The 16,155-nt window shown below is 36.2% G+C and overlaps 1 protein-coding gene and 1 pseudogene across 2 annotated transcripts in view; one reads left to right on the top strand and one right to left on the bottom strand.

The window, feature by feature from the left end:
- The window catches only part of PCDH15 (protocadherin related 15), a 1,777,335-nt gene that overhangs the window by 990,894 nt on the left and 770,286 nt on the right, over window positions 1-16,155 (top strand). The window lies entirely within an intron of this gene.
- LOC116478176 (neurofilament medium polypeptide-like) overlaps window positions 145-16,155 on the bottom strand; it is a 63,639-nt pseudogene continuing 47,628 nt past the window's right edge.

Raw genomic sequence — 16,155 nt, 5'->3', positions numbered from 1 at the left:
GCTTGCATGCAGTCTTCTCATATTGCACAAAGTAAAATATACTGTCTGGAGCCCCCATGGGAGAATCTGTTCTGTTTTGAAGCTGTCAATCACATGCATTTTGAAATTGTCATATGGCTTAAACTTTTGCAGTGGACTCAAATCTTAGTCACTCTGGGTGACTTCCTTTATTATGGCATGTGAAGTGACATTTTCTACCTTTTAGTAGACCCCAATTTCTCCTCAAAGGTCTCCTCATGTTCTTCGACCATTTGAGTGATGGTTACAGATTTAGTGATGTATTTGGTAGCACCATCTCCCCCTTCACTGGTGATTTTTTCTACTCTTTTGGTCACCACCACTTTATCTTCACTTTTATCATCCACCTTCTTTTCATCTGCTGGGCTCAAGTCTAGGTCATTGGTGACAATGCCTTACTCCTCTTCCCTCCCACTGCCTTTTTCCTTGGTCTCCTGCTCTTCCTTCTCTTTTCCTTCTACCTCCCCATTGACAGCTAGGTCTTTCTTCCTGGATTCCTTGGAACCTTTATCACTCCCTTCCTTCTCATTCCCCATCTCCTCCCACTTTCTCCTTCTCTTTCTCCTGTTGCTGTGGCTTCCCCTCTTCTTTGGTCTCTTTCTCCAAGTGCACCTTTACCAATTTGGTAATGGTGACCGCCTCCTCCATGGCTTCCTCCTTTACCGGGGGGACTCAGCTTTCTTCTTCTCTGGCACATCCTTTGGTTTCTTTTCCTTTTTCTCTAACTTCTGTTCCTTGGGAGCTTCCTTGATTTCCTTTTCTTCCTCTTTCTGTTCACCTTTCCCCACTTCTGCTTTTGACTTTGCCTCTTCCATTGGTGATTTTGGCACAGGAGACTTGGCTTTTTCTGGCTTTTCCACCTTGGTGTCTGCCACCAACTCCTCCTTAGTAGCCACTTCCTTACTCTTTTCCTCAACTTTCTTTTCTTCTTTAGCTTCGGCTTCCTCTCCTTCACCTTCAGCCTCTGTTTCTCCTTCTTCCTGGTCACCTTCCTCTTTTTCACTAGACACTTCCTTCTTAGATCGTCCCTCTTCATCTTGGTCTAACTTAGCGCCCTCATCTTCTTCCTCCTCTTCTTCTTCCTTTTCCCCTTCTTTCTCTCCATTAACTTCAGGTGCAGTTGCTTTCACTGGAGACTAGTTTATCAGTTTTTCAATTAGTTTGTCAATTTTTGCTTTTGCTGTGATTGCTTTTGGCATATTTTCCATGAAATCTTTGTTAGATCTTATGTTCAGAATGGTATTGCCTATGTTGTCTTCCAGTGCTTTTATAGTTTTGGGTTTTACATTTAAGTATTTAATACATTTTGAATTGATTTTTGTATATGATGTAAGGAAAGGGTCCAGTTTCAATCTCTGCATATGGCTAGCCAGTTATCCTAGCACAATTTATTGAATAGGGAGTTGTTTCCCCATTACTTATTTTTTGTCAGTTTCCTCAAAGAGCAGATGGTTGTAGCTGTACAGACTTATTTCTTGACTCTGTTTTGTTTTGTTGGTCTATACATATGTTCTTGTACCAATACCATGCTGTTTTGGTTACTGTAGCTCTGTAGTATAGTTTGAAGTCAGGTAGCATGATGCTTCCAGCTTTGTTCTTTGTGCTTAAGATTCCCTTGATTATTTGGACTATTTTTTTGGTTCCATATGAATTTTAAAATTGATTTTTTTTCTAGTTCTGTGAAGAATGTAATTGCTAATTGGATAGGAATAATGTAATTGCCAATTAGATAGGAGTAACATTTTCTCTACAAATTGCTTTGGGCAATATGGTCATTTTAGCCATATTGAATCTTCCTATCCATGAGCATAGAATTTTTTAAAAATTTATTTCTGTTATCTCTGATTTCTTTTAGCAGTGTTTTGTAGTTCTCATTGTAGAGATCTTTCACCTTTCTGGTTAGCTGTATTCCTAGGTATTTTATTCTTTTTGTGGCAATTGTGAATGGGATTGTATTCCTGATTTGACTCTCAGCTTGGCTGTTGTTGATGTATAGCAATGATAGTTATTTTGGTACATTGATTTTATACTTTGATACTTTGCTGAAGTTGTTTATCAGCTTACAGAGCCTTTGAGCTGAAACTGGGCTTTTCTAGATATAGAATCATTTCATCTGCAAACAGGATTAGTTTGACTTCCTCTCCTCCTATTTGGATGCCTTTTATTTCTTTCTCTTGCCTGATTGCTGTGGCCAGGACTTCCAATACTGTGTTGAATAGAAATAGCAAGTGGAGAAATCATTTTTTTGGTGCTGGTTTTCAAGGAGAGTGCTTCCAGCTTTTGCCCATTCAGTCTGATGTTGGCTGTGGGTTTGCAATATATGGCTCTTATTATTTTGAGGTATATTCCTTTAATACCTAATTTGTAGAGAGTTTTTAACATGAAGGGAAGCTGAATTTTTTTCAAAAGTCTTCCTGCATCTATTGAGATGTTCATGTGGTTTTTGTCTTTGGTTCTGTTTATTTTATAAATCATATTTATTTATTTTTGTATATTGAACAAACCTTGCATCCCAGGGATAAAGAATATTGATTGTGGTGGATTCATGATATAGTGCCGGATTCAGCTGGGTAGTATTTTGTTAAGGATATTTGCATCAAAGTTCATCAAGTATATTGGCCTAAAGTTCTCTTTTTTGTTGTTGTGTCTCTGCCAGGTTTTATTATCAGGATGATACTGGCCTCATAGAATGAGTTGAGGAGAAGTCCCTTCTCAGTTTTGGGGGAACCATTTCAGTAGTAATGCACCAACTCTTCTTTGTACATCTGGTAGAATTCGGAAGTGAATTCATCTGGTCTAGGGCTGTTTTTGCTTTGCAGGCTGTTTATTGCTGATTCAATTTCAGAATTTGTTATAGTTATCTTTAGGGATTTAATTTCTTCCTGGTTCAGCTTGGAAGACTGTATGTGTATAGGAATTTATCCATTTATTCTAGATTTTCTAGTTTGTGTTCATAGAGGATTTCATAATAGTCTGTGATGGTTATTTGTAGTTTTGTGGGGTCAGTGGTAATATTCCATTTCTCATTTATGATTCTGTTCATTTGGATGTTCTCTGTTTTCTTCTTTCTTAGTCTAGCCAGTGGTCTATCTATTGTATTAATGTTTTCAAAAAGCCACCCCTGGTTTCATTGATGTTTTGAATGGTTGTATTATGTCTTAGTCTCTTTCTGTTCAGCTCTGATTTGGTGTATTTTTTGTCTTCTGCTAGCTTTGGGTTTTTTTGTTTTTTGTTTTTTTGTTGTTATTTTGTTGTTTTGTTGTTATTTTGTTGTTTTTCTCTTCTGTAGTTTTTTAACTGTGATATTAGGTTGTTAATTTGAGGTCTTTCTAACTTTTTGATGGGGATGTTTAGTGCTATGAATTTCCCTCTTAACACTGCCTTAATTGTGTCCCAGAGATTCTGGTATATTATATCTTCATTCTCACTAATTTCAAAATACTTCTTGATTTCTGCCTTAATTTCATTATTTACCCAAAAGTCATTCAGGAACAGGTTGTTTAAATTCCATGTGATTGTATGGTTTTGACGGATTTTCTTGTTCTTCAATTCTATGTTTATTGTGCTGTTGTCCAAGAGAGTGGTTGGTATGATCTCGGTTCTTTTGCATTTGCTGAGGATTGCTTTATGTTTGATTGTGTGGTCGATGTTAGAATATGTGTTGTGTGTACATGAGAAGAATGTACATTATGTTGTTTTTTGGTGAACAGTTATGTAGCTGTTTCGCAGATCAATTTGGTCCAGTGTTAAGTTCATGTTCTGATTATTTTTGTTAATTTTCTGCTTAAATGGTCTGTCTAATACTGTCAGTGGGGGTGTCAAAATTTCCCCCATTATTGTGTAGTAGCCTAAGTCCCCTTGAAGGTCCCTAAGAACTTGGTTTATAAATCTGAATGTTTCTGTGTTAGGTGCATATATATATATATATACAGGCTAGTTAGGTCTTCTTGTTGAATTGAACCCTTTTCTATTATACAATTCCCTTGTTTGCCATTTCTTTTTTTTATTGGTTTAAAATCTTTTTTGTCTGAAATTAGGATTGCAATAATTGCTTTTTTTCTGTGTTCTCTTTGCATGGCAGATTTTTTTCCATTCCTTTATTTGATTCTATGGGCAACACTGCATGTCAGATGGGTCTCTTGCAGACGGCATACAATTGGATTTTGGTTCTTTATCCAGCTTACGTTCTGTGCCTTTTAATTGGGAAAATTAGTTTATTTACATTCAAGGTTATTATTAATGTGTATTTGATCTTGTTATCCTGTTGCTGTCTACTTATTATGCTGACTTGTTTAGTTGCTTTATATTGTTACCGGTCTGTGTTCTTAAGTGAGTTTGTGCAGTTGCTGGTTATGGTCTTTCCCATCCATATTAATGCTTCCAGAAGCTCTTGTAAGGCAGGTCTGGTGGTAATAAAATCCCTCAGCATTTGCTTTTCTGAAAAGGATCATATTTCCTTTCACTTAGGAACCTTTGTTTAGCCAAATATAAATTTCTTTGGCTAGAATTTCTTCTCTTTAGGTTATTGAATATAGGCCCCAAATCTCTTCTGACTTGTGGGATTTCTACTGAGAGGTCTGCTGTTAGTCTGATGGGCTTCCTTTTGTGGGTGATCTGTCCTTTCTCTCTAGCTACTTTTAACATTTTTTTCTTTCATTTTGACCTTACAGGACCTGATGATTATGTATCTTGGGGATGATCTTCTTGTGAAGTACTTTGTGGGGGTTCCCTTCATTTTCTGAATTTGAATATTGGTGGTTAGGTTGGGGAAGTTCTCATGGATGATATCCTGACTTATGTTTTCCAAGTTGCTTTCTTTCTTCTCATCTCTTTCGGGGACACCAATGAGTCATAATATTGGTCTCTTTATATATTCCTATATTTCCTGGAGGTTTGCTTCATTCCTTTTTATTCTTTTTTCTTTATTCTTGTCTGACTGTCTTATTTAAGAAAAACAGTCTTTGAGCTCTGAGATTCTTTCCTTAGCTTGGTATTCTTCTCTTAATACAATTGTACTATGAAATTCTTATAGAGTGTTTTTCAGCTCTATCCTGTCATTTATGTTTTTTGTTTTTTTTTTTTCTCTACTGGCTATTTTGTCTGTCACCTTCTGTATCTTAATATTGTGATTCTTAGCTTCCTTAGATTTCGTTTCAACATTCTCCCAAAACTCAACGATTTTTATTCCTATCCATAATCTTAATTCTATTTCTGTCATTTCAGCTACCTCTACCTCATTAGGAATTCTTGCTGGAGGGCTAGTGTGCTCATTTGGAGGAAAGAAGGCACTCTGGCTTTTTGAGTTGTCTGAGTTCTTGCATTGGTTCTTTCTCATCTTTGTGGGCTGATGTTCCTTCAATCTTTGAAGTTGCTGTCCTTTGGACTTTTTTTCTTTTATTCTATTTTATTACCTTGAGGGTTTGATTGTAGTATAAGGTGTGTTCAGTCACCTGGCTTTGTTAGTGGAAGACTTCAGGTGGCCAAGGCTCAGCTCAGCACTCTGCATTGTGTGCTCTAACTCTGGGAGACTGGTATCATATACCAACTATTACCTGTGGATCCTCAAGTTCAGGAACCTGCTGCACTGGAGGGGTCAATGTGATCTCAGACTGCTGGTCACAACACTCTAATGGCTACTCCCAGCCAAAGCATTTTTTAGGACAGTCTTAGTGGGATGTGACCACGTTTGCATGTACCAGCAGCATCCTCCATCCACATGGAAGATGACAGCCTCCATGTGGGTGTTTGTATTAGTGGCTGTGGCCATATGGTTTGGGAAGGTGGGGGGCCCTGCTGGCAATGGTGTGCACATTTGTACTGGTGCTGGTGCTAGCACAGGGATAGGGTGCTAGTGGTCGCAGTACTGTGTGCACCCTCTGTGAGCATTCTTGCTTACAGCAGTGACCTCTCAGGGATGGGAGTATATACACTGTTTTCTCTGCTTAGTTTCATGCCAGCAGTCTTGGCACAGGAGTGGAACACTGGTGGTGGCAGAGCTGGCAAACTATATGCCCTCCAGTGCTCCAATGAAAATGGCAGTGCAACAGGGGGAAAAGGGATGGGGCACACTCAAGCCAGCAATAGTGGCATGGCACGGCATGGTACATGTGCACACATGCACTGTCAGAGAAGGAAAGGCTAGGTCTGTCTGCAAACACATGTATAGGCAAAGAGATGTATGGGGTTCGCTGGCATCGAGTGCCTGCAGGCAAAGCAGTATGGGGGAGGCTGTAGTGTGGGTAGGGCATGGGCAGTCTTATATGTATACACAGGGTTTGCTCTTCTGGAGCACTCTCCCAGTCAATTGCAGTCCTCCAGTGCAGGAGCAATGAGGCAGGCCCCCTTGAGGTGCCTGGTGGGTGCACTGCCAGCAGGTACAGGCAGGCTGGGGCCCGAAGAGAAGACAACACACCAAAGGGTGCTCAGGGGGCCTGGCTCATCTCATGGGCAAGACTGCTCTACAGAGTCTACATTCACCCCTTTCCTTAGGGCTAATGTCTACTATAGGAGCAAGTCAAGCCTAGGGGGATGGGCACCCTGGCTGTTCTCCACTATAGACGCTCCTGCACCAAACCCTGTGGGCTCTGCTGCAGCTGGAGTTCTGTCCTTACCACTTCACTAAGTAGCTTTCTCTGCCAACTCAAGTGTCCATGGTGGCTGACGAGACTCCTCCTGCTAGGATTCCAGAGGCTCATGGTGAGAGTGAGTTGCTTCTTGCTGTTCAACTCACCCCCTCCACAGGAGTTGCTGGGAGCCAGGAATGAGTCCTGGTGTGTGGTAGCCACATGCAGCATTCCCAGCTTCATCTCCCTTTATCCCATCTTCTGTATCTTCTCTCTATCTGCTCTCAATGCCTTCCCTCTGAAGATTTACTAGGGGTAAACCCATCTTCCTGATGTCATGGTCCCTCTGTGGGAGATGTTTCTCCTGGCTGCATCTAGTTGGCCATCTTGGAGGAGGAATCAAGGAAAAATATTAAAGCATAGATAAGTGAAAAAACATCCATCCATGGAAAATAAATGTTTATGAATTGAAATAATTAATATTGTTTTAGTAGCTATACTAGCCAAAAGGAATCAACAGGTTCATGCAATCTCTGTCAAAATTCCACTGGCATTCTTTACAGAAATAGAAAAAAAATTCTAAAATTTATATAGAACCACAATAAACTACAAATAGCAAATAGCTAAACCAATTTTGAGCAAGAAAAGCAAGCTAGAGGCATCACACTTTCTGATTTCAAAATACTTTACAAATCTAATCAAAACAGTGTGGAATTTGCATAAAAACAGACATATAGATTAATGCAAGGAAACAGAGAGCCCAGAAATAAATCCATGCACTTAGAGTAAACCAGCCTGCAATAAGGGCACCAAGAATACACATTGAGGAAAAGGTATTTTCTTCAATAAATGGTGCTGAGAAACCTGGATATCCACATATAGAAAAATGAAGATGAGCTCTTACCTAATACCACATACAGAAATAAAAATTAACTTAAAATGGATTAAAGACATAAACATAAGACTTGAAACTGTAAAACTATTAGAAAAAAGCCATCAGGAAAACGATTCTTGGCATCGATTCTAGCAATGATTTTTTTTGGATATGACAGCTAAAGCACAGGCAACAAAAACAAAAGTATAGAAGTGGAATTGCATCAAACTAAAAAGCTTCTGCACAGTGAAAGAAACAATCAACAGACTGAAAAGAAAACCTGCAGAAAATATTTGCAACCGTATATCTGATAAAAGGTAATATTCAAAATACATAAGGAGTTCACAGAACTCAATAGCAAAAAATAAATTTACAAAAATGGACATTAGTCCAAAGATGTACAAATGGCAAATAGCTAGATGAAAGACGACAGGTCAATAGGTAGATGAAAGATGAAAGATTAACAACATTAATTATCAGGAAATACAAATCAAAACCACAAAAATGTATCACCACATTCCTGTTTGAATGGCTATTATCAGATGTCAAAATATAAATTTTGTGAAGGAAGTGGAGAAAAAGGAAGACATATTGATGGGAATGTAAATTGGTGTAGCCATTATGGAAAACAATATGAAGATTCCTTTAAGAATTAAAAATTGAACTACCAAATGCTTCAGCAATCCCACTTCTGAGTCTTTATTTAAATGAAATAAAATTAATTTGAATCGATATTTGCTTTAATTTTCATTTCAGCTTTATTTACGATAGCTATGGTATGGATACAACTTAAGTGTCCATGGACAGATAAGTGAATAAGGAAAATGTAGCATATACCTATTGTACAGCATGGTAACTATATATCTAATGTACAGCATCAGATATGTTGTACATCATGGATGTGATGGATATGTTAATTAGCTTGATTATGATGATCATTTCACAATGTATGCATATATAAAAATCAAGTTGCACACCTTAAATATGTTCATTTTTACTTGTCAGGTATACCTCAATAAAGCTGAAAAAAGAAAAATGGAAGTCAGGAAGGAAGTCGAAGGAAGGAAGGAAAGGAAGGAAAGGAAGGAAGGGAAGGAGGGAGGGGAGGAGACAGGAGCAGAGAGGAGGGAAAAGAAAGAAAATAAGTGCTCAAGGAAACATGAACTCTACAATGGAACAAATGCTTATTTTGCTTTGCTTTATGGATTTAATTTTAACTTGCATATCGATAGTTTGAATATCACTTTTGACATTCATTATCCATTGTTAAAAACAGAAGAAAATACCCATGCATGGTTTTGTATGCTCTATATTTACCACTGTGTTCACAAATGTAAGATGCTGCCATGATATTTGTTTCTCCTTGGGATAGCCTCGAGTGTAGGTCATAGTTTTTTTGGAACATTGATTGTCGTTGAAAATTCCGTGGAGCATTGTCATTGTAAATTCCTGTACACTTGAAGCTTCAGATTGGGTTCTGATAAGATTGGGTCATGTTGAGCGTACTTGGGACTGAATGAGACATATTACTTTTTATCAGATTGTAATGACAGGTTTCAAACAGTTGCTTTCAGATGAATGATAACTAGACAAGCTACTTTTTTCATATTTTTGAGATCAGAATATTATGAAATAATTCAAATTTCCCAAATATGTAATATAGAACAATTCTAAGTTTCATTTTAATTTTTCATCCTATTTTTGGTTTTATTCATTAGATATTGGCATGTTGTAGTTCTTTTCAAAATGTATTTTAAAATTGTTTTCTAGCTGTATTAGTTATCTATTGCTGTCTTAGCAATTTATCACAAAAATAGTGCCTTAAAACAACACAAATGTATTATCTTATACTTCTGTAAGTCACATGCTTGACACAGGTCTGACTGGATTAAAATCAGGTTAAATTGGCAAGACAATGCTACTTTCTGGAGGCTCTAGGGGAGAATCAGTTTTCTCGATCTTTCTAGCTTATAGTGGCCACCCACATCCCTTGACTTCTGGACTCCTTTTGTTTTCAAAGCTAGCAGTGTTACATTTGCTTGCCATTCTTCTACAATCACATTTCTCTCGCTGACCACAGCCAGGGAAGGTTTAATATTTTTAAAACTAATGTGATAAGATTGGGTCTATCCAGATAATTTGGGACAGTTTTTCCGTATGGAGGTTCTTAACTTTAAACACATCTACAAAGTCCTTTTTCCAGGTAAGGTAACATATTCCAAGGCTCCTGGAATTAGGTAATGGACATATAACAGGCCATTATTTTCTGCATACCACACTAGGCACTGGGGTTCTAGGGGCTTCAGGCGTTTGGCTAGTGGCTAGGTTCTACAGGTGAAATAGAGACAAATCCAGTATGTGGGTATATATGCATAAGTAAAAATACATTCCGCTCTGCTAATGGTATTATTTTTACTTTTTATGACATTGAATGTTTACCAACTACATGTACATGTAAATACTATTATTTCTGAGTTTTTATACCCCTTCCCAAATGAGGTAACAGAAAGATATTTTATTTTTGTGTCTTGGTTTTTTTGTTTGTTTGTTTCTAATTTGTTTGTTAGCTTGTGTCATACAGGGAAGTCACATGTAAATGTGAGGATTTAGAGGGTGCAAAATGCTTTCACACAATTTAACTCATCAGATTCTTACAACAATCCCTTTAGGTAGGCAAAGCACTTTTACTCTGCTCTTCTCTCTGCCTGTAACAGATGAGGGTCTTTAACAGATCTCTATCAGAACAGGAAATAAGGTGTTCCCAGAGTTACACAGCATCTAGTGTTGTGCTACTTTGCTCAGCCATTATTATAGCACATCTAACTAATGTTCTCGAGGAAAGTAATTCTCCATAGGTAATATTAGGCTGCCAGAAATATTTAAGCCATTTTTGGAATGTTGGTCCCGAATATGTGTAAATCTCTGTATTCTAAATAACCATTTATATATTGGCGCTAATAAATGATGGAACGCAGAAAATTAAAAAAGTCATCCAAAACATCTAATTTAAGCAAGAGGTAATTTTTGAACTGATATATCAGATCTGACAGACAGCGAGGGATGATAAAATCAAACCAAGTTTTGGAGTCAGGCAAATGTATTCGGTCACTTCTGAGTTATATGACTTTGAGCAAATCAGTTATGTTCTTTCTACTTGTGTTTTTCTACGTATAGTATGGGCATGATAACACTTTTTTGTCATATGGGTGCAAAACAACATAGATAAAAGTGTTTTATTGTTTAAAAATGTTTTCTTGTTTAAAAGTTCACTAAATGGAAAAAATAATATTAAATTCATCCTTAATAACACTTTAATCTGGAGATAAACAAATAAAAGCCAAACTGGGAAAGTGATTAGCAGTTCTTTTTGTCATACAAAAAGACAAATTGGGAGTCTTTCCATTGTCTAGGAAAATATATACTGCTGACTAAGATAATGACAAATGCTCATTGCCATGGTGTATATATTATTCCAATACACAGAATTTCATGTCAAGGGGATATTTCTTTATTCTTATGTAATGAATGGGCCAGGCATGGTGGCTCATGCCTGTAATCCCAGCACTTTGGGAGGCTGAGGGTGGCAGGCCACAAGGTCAGGAGATCGAGACCACCCAGGTTAACATGGTGAAACCCCATCTCTACTAAAAATACAAAAATTAGCCGGGTGCGATGGTGGGTGCCTATAGTCCCAGCTACTCAGGAGGCAGAGGTGGGAGAATGGTATGAACCCGGGAGCAAGACTCTGTCTCAGAAAAAAATAAAAAAGAATGGTTGCTATATGACAGACAATGTTTGGTAATCTTGAAATATCAATGAATAACACACACAAATATGCCTGTTCTCTTAGAGTCTACATTCCATTGATAGACATAAATGATAATACAATTAACAAATAAGTTAATAAACAAAGAGTTCATATAATATGCCAACAGGTGATAGGCACTGTGGATAAAACAAAATAGACTGGCCAATGGGGGTTCAGAGAGAGTATAGGAAAACTGGACATTAAGCACAGATTATCAGCTAGGCCTCCTAGAGCAGAAGATGTTTAAATACTAGCTGGATTGAAATAATTACCTAATTTTATTTCTTGAGGAATAGTGTTCCAGGGAGAGGGAACAGAAATATTAAGGTCTCAGTATGTTTGTTGTGTTTGATAAAGATCAAAAAGGTAAGCATGACTAGAAGACGATAAATGAAGGGTAGATTGCTAGGAGATGAGATCAGAGAGAAATGGAAGGTGGGATCTTTTGAAACAGTGGAAATTTCCTTTAAACTATTCAAAAATATGTGTTGAGTAATGATTACTAACACCAAAATTATTTTTTATAAAATCATGTCAAACTTTTTCATCTCCTTATAAAAAAGCAAAAATATGTACTGAGTATCTGTGGGAAATAACAGAGAACAAAACAGACAAAAATTCTATTACTTTCTCAAACTTTTGGAATTCATTTGAAAATATACCCATGTTTATAATATCACCATTTTTTTCCACTAGCTAGCAGCCATTCTCAACTCTTTTACAAATTATGGCACATCAGTCCAGGTGTGGTGGCTCATGCCTGTAATCCCAGCACTTTAGAAGGATGAGGTGGGAGAATCACTTGAGCCCAAGAGTTCAAGACTAGCCTAGGCCACATAGTCAGACCCTGTCTTTACAAAAAATAGAAAGTAGCTGGGTGTGGTTGCATGCAACTGTAGTCACAGCTACTTGGGAGGCTGAAGTGGGAAAATCGCTTGAGCCTGGGAAGTAGAGGCCACATGGAGCTGTGATCACGCCATTGCACTCCAGGCTGGGCAACAGAGTGAGATCCTGTCTCAAGAAAACAATAACAACAAAACACAAAGTATGTCACATCACTGATTCTTACAGACATAACTATATATTCCCTCACATATCTTCACACAGCTTTAAACCTGTTGGTTATGAAAAACTCCTACATTTCATTTACAAATTAATATGAAAATGTATATCTTAAAGTAGAATCACAAGAGCACTGATAAGTGTCTTTAATCATGTAAGTGAAAAATGTATTTTTACCAAAGCTAATGTAGTTATTTTTAATTGACCAACAAATATATTGTCATTACTATTATATTATTGGCAATAATTATATCGCCAGCTGGGATGCCTTTTCCATAATTATGTTTAGAAAGATGATACAGAAACATACATAATAGAAGCATTATCTTAAAATTGATTTAGTGTCATTTCCTCTTAAATATTTTTCTGTTGATGTAACACTAAGCTGTGTGTCATTCACTTTAAACAAACAGATAATAAATTAATACCCACACTTCTCACTTTACATGGTAGTGAAGGATGATAAACATAACAATCTCAGCTGAAATCATGCAAGTTTATCTTAATAATCAAGAATAAATATTATTCCATAACCTTTAATTTCTTTTCAAAATATTAGAAACTCTTTTACTGTCACTTATAAATGTGTAGGAAAATAAATAAATTATAAAACATATTCATTTAACATCCTGGAATTTACATTGGGAATTAAAGAATTAAAGTCAGTTCTTTCTTTCCATAACTCTGTTTATATTCAACTCATATCTTACATTATTATTTTTTGCAGCATTATTTTCATTTATTTGCTATACTTTCACATTTGCTGGCCAATTCCCTCTTAATTACATTGAAGTTAAAGACTTAAAGTTTACTTGTTTGTTAAAAAATGCTTACTAATAGTTTGAATAGTGATTGATTTCTTCTTATATGGCTTACAATGAAGGGGGCAACATTTTATGCCTTGGCAAATTGTCATAATCTTAAATTTGGATCAGCTTTCATCACTTTATGCTTTGATGCTTTCAATATCGTTAAGTATCTCTGTAAGTTCCTTTAATGTAAGTCTTTTTTTTTTTTATTGTGTGTTTGGGTTTTTGCTGGCATCACTTAGCCTGGTACATCTTCATCCTTTTCATCACATCCACTTTCTTCATTTATGTCAATAAGCTCCTCTGCACTAAGTTGTTCTGGCTGCAAAGCTTAAGTTCCTCAGGTGGCAGCAGTGTCAATATTCCCACAGGGATTTTGCTATAGCTCCATTTTCACTGGGCTCAAATTTTACTGTACGTTGTACTTTTATCTTTTCCGTCCAATTCTTTCAATTATTTATTTTTAAGAAATGGCACTTGTGTTTATCGATGGGAAACAGAGACAACAGAACTGCACACTTTTCTGTCTGCATGTGCTGAATAATAGATGTGTAGTGATCAATCACTGACAGACATTTAAAAAGATGATGCCAGTGGTCACTGATCATGAAGCACACTTGTTATTTACATAATGATTTTGGACAAAAGAGCAAGGAGCAAAATTTGTACTTATGTAATTACTTACAGTTAATATACTGTGGTAACTAAAATTTGAACTATGTCGCTGGGTAACTGGTCTAATTTAACTAAACATGGTAACTGAAATGTACGCATATAGGAACTGTGTAAATTGAGGAGTACTTGTAAATAGGAATGCTGCAAGGTCATATCTTGTTTAAAACTAAACTTTAGCATTTGCTAGTTATGCGATATCAGGACGCAATATAATTTTTCTAAGCCTTAGTTCATCTATAATAAAAAATATGATATGGTCTATGTTATAAGATCGTTAAAAAGATTAAGTAAGGTGATACATATCGACCAAGTACTTTATAGGTCCTTAGTAAATAGCCAGTATATATTAGCTAATGGATTATTACTGAATTATTATTTCTACTCAGACTAATAAACCTCTTGAAGTTAAGACATTTTGTATCCTCATTGTGTATCAAAAGGCCTGGAACATAGTAGGTACTCAATGAATCTATTTTAATGAATGAAACTTAGCTTCTCCATTTCTAGAATATTTCATAAATAAATTGTGTGACACACTTTTTAATCTGTCAAAATCTATTTTCAGAAAAATTTAAAAATGTACTCCACTTTCCCCAAATCCCATCTGTAATGGAACAGCAATAACTGATCTTTTTACAATGAAAATTATATTACAGAGGTGAGCATAATCAAATGCTACAAAACTGGGTCTAATTTTCCTGAAAATTAATCTTAAAGGAAAATACTGGGAGTAATTTTATTTTTGACTTGATTTAACAATCAATTTTATTAATTTTATTGTCCCTTCTTGGGCAGGTCTATCTGCACAAATCTGTTGAGCTTTTTCAGATGCCATCAGATTAACTTACTTGTGCCTCTGAGGCAGAGATGAAGTGGCTATTTTTCAAATCTCAAGTGCCCTACCCACAGGAAAGGAATACTATTTTTCATTTAATGAGCTTTAGCACATGAACAATTAAGAGGACATAATTGAATGAAGCTAATCAGCAAAAAGCAAGAGCTTGCCTCTGGGAAACTGCTGAAGTTGATTGTGGCTCTTATCTGTGGTTTTATCTGTTAAGCTAATAGTACCAATAAGTGGGAAAACAGTGACTAGTAATTGTACAGTCCTCACGGCCTCCCCCACCAAGTTTTAAATAAAAAAAAAAAACACATATTGCTAGGAGGGCTGATGATGCCAATAAAATAAGTGAATTATTGGTTAACTATTGTTTAGCCTACAACTTTGAAGTTAAAAAAAATAAAAAATTGTTCTTAGTCTTGTTATTAACAACTGTTCTGAGGGTTAGCTTTAAGAATTGTAAGAAAGCTCTCCTTATTCTGAGGTAGGGGGTAATCCATTAATGAAGTGTAGTTTAATTAGAACTTTGTTGAAAACCTTAATAAAGGCCAAGTTTTAAAATATCCAGCCTCCTAAAGAAACTGGGAATTTCTGTACCTCTTAGTTGGGAAATGGTAATTCATAGGAAATTGCTACTTGGGGAGTACCAAATCAGAAACCGGAAAACCTCACAGGATAGATATTCCAATTAAGGTTGTTCAGCTTATATTTGAAATGTGCACTGGACAGTTTATTTAAACTAAACCTTTAGGGCAGTCAACTTCTTTGGGTCATTTACAGTTTTTAAGAGACTTAAGAGCCTATAAATCTAGAGTCCCCAAAAAATGACTTTCTTGAGCCAATTTATATATTAAAATGTATTTGTATATTGTTCTTAGAAGATTTTATATATACAATTTGGTAAAATCTTCATGTAATGAAAGCAAACCTACCATTTGGTTGAAGCAAACCTACAATTTGCTTGTTACATGCTTATTCTTATAATTGTTCCTGACATTGTCTTTACTTTTTCTTCCTTGTTTTGTTTTATTAATTGAAAATAGCCACATTTTTCATATGACTAGACTGTCATTGCTAATGGACATTTGGCCACATTCTTTTAATTTACAGCCATGATTCCGATTTATATTCACTCATTACTTGATTTCAGTGGTCCAGCCAAGAACTCAGCACAGCTATGCTTCCTACACAGCAGAGAGATGGTGAATGGAAGATTAGAGGGATGAATTGGGTTAAAATTATGAGGAGGATATCATAGGAAAAGAGAACTAGACATGAATCGAGATAGAATAAAGAGAAAAGAAACAAATTATTGATGCAGTAGAAAACCAGTAAGGAGTAAAAGAAAGAAGATAGGAAAATATGTTATTGTGGGTAATATATTACCCTTGATAGATTTAGGGGATAATTTTATCAATATGGTGAAATTTTAAAAACTTGTTCCATGTATCTCAACTTTGAGAAAAAAACTATTGGGAGTGTTTGTGACCTGTTTAATAGAAGCA

This window comes from Hylobates moloch, unplaced genomic scaffold (genome assembly GCF_009828535.3).
Source record: "Hylobates moloch isolate HMO894 unplaced genomic scaffold, HMol_V3 SCAFFOLD_3, whole genome shotgun sequence".
NCBI lineage: Eukaryota > Metazoa > Chordata > Mammalia > Primates > Hylobatidae > Hylobates > Hylobates moloch.
This window is presented reverse-complemented; position numbering and strand designations above follow the sequence as displayed.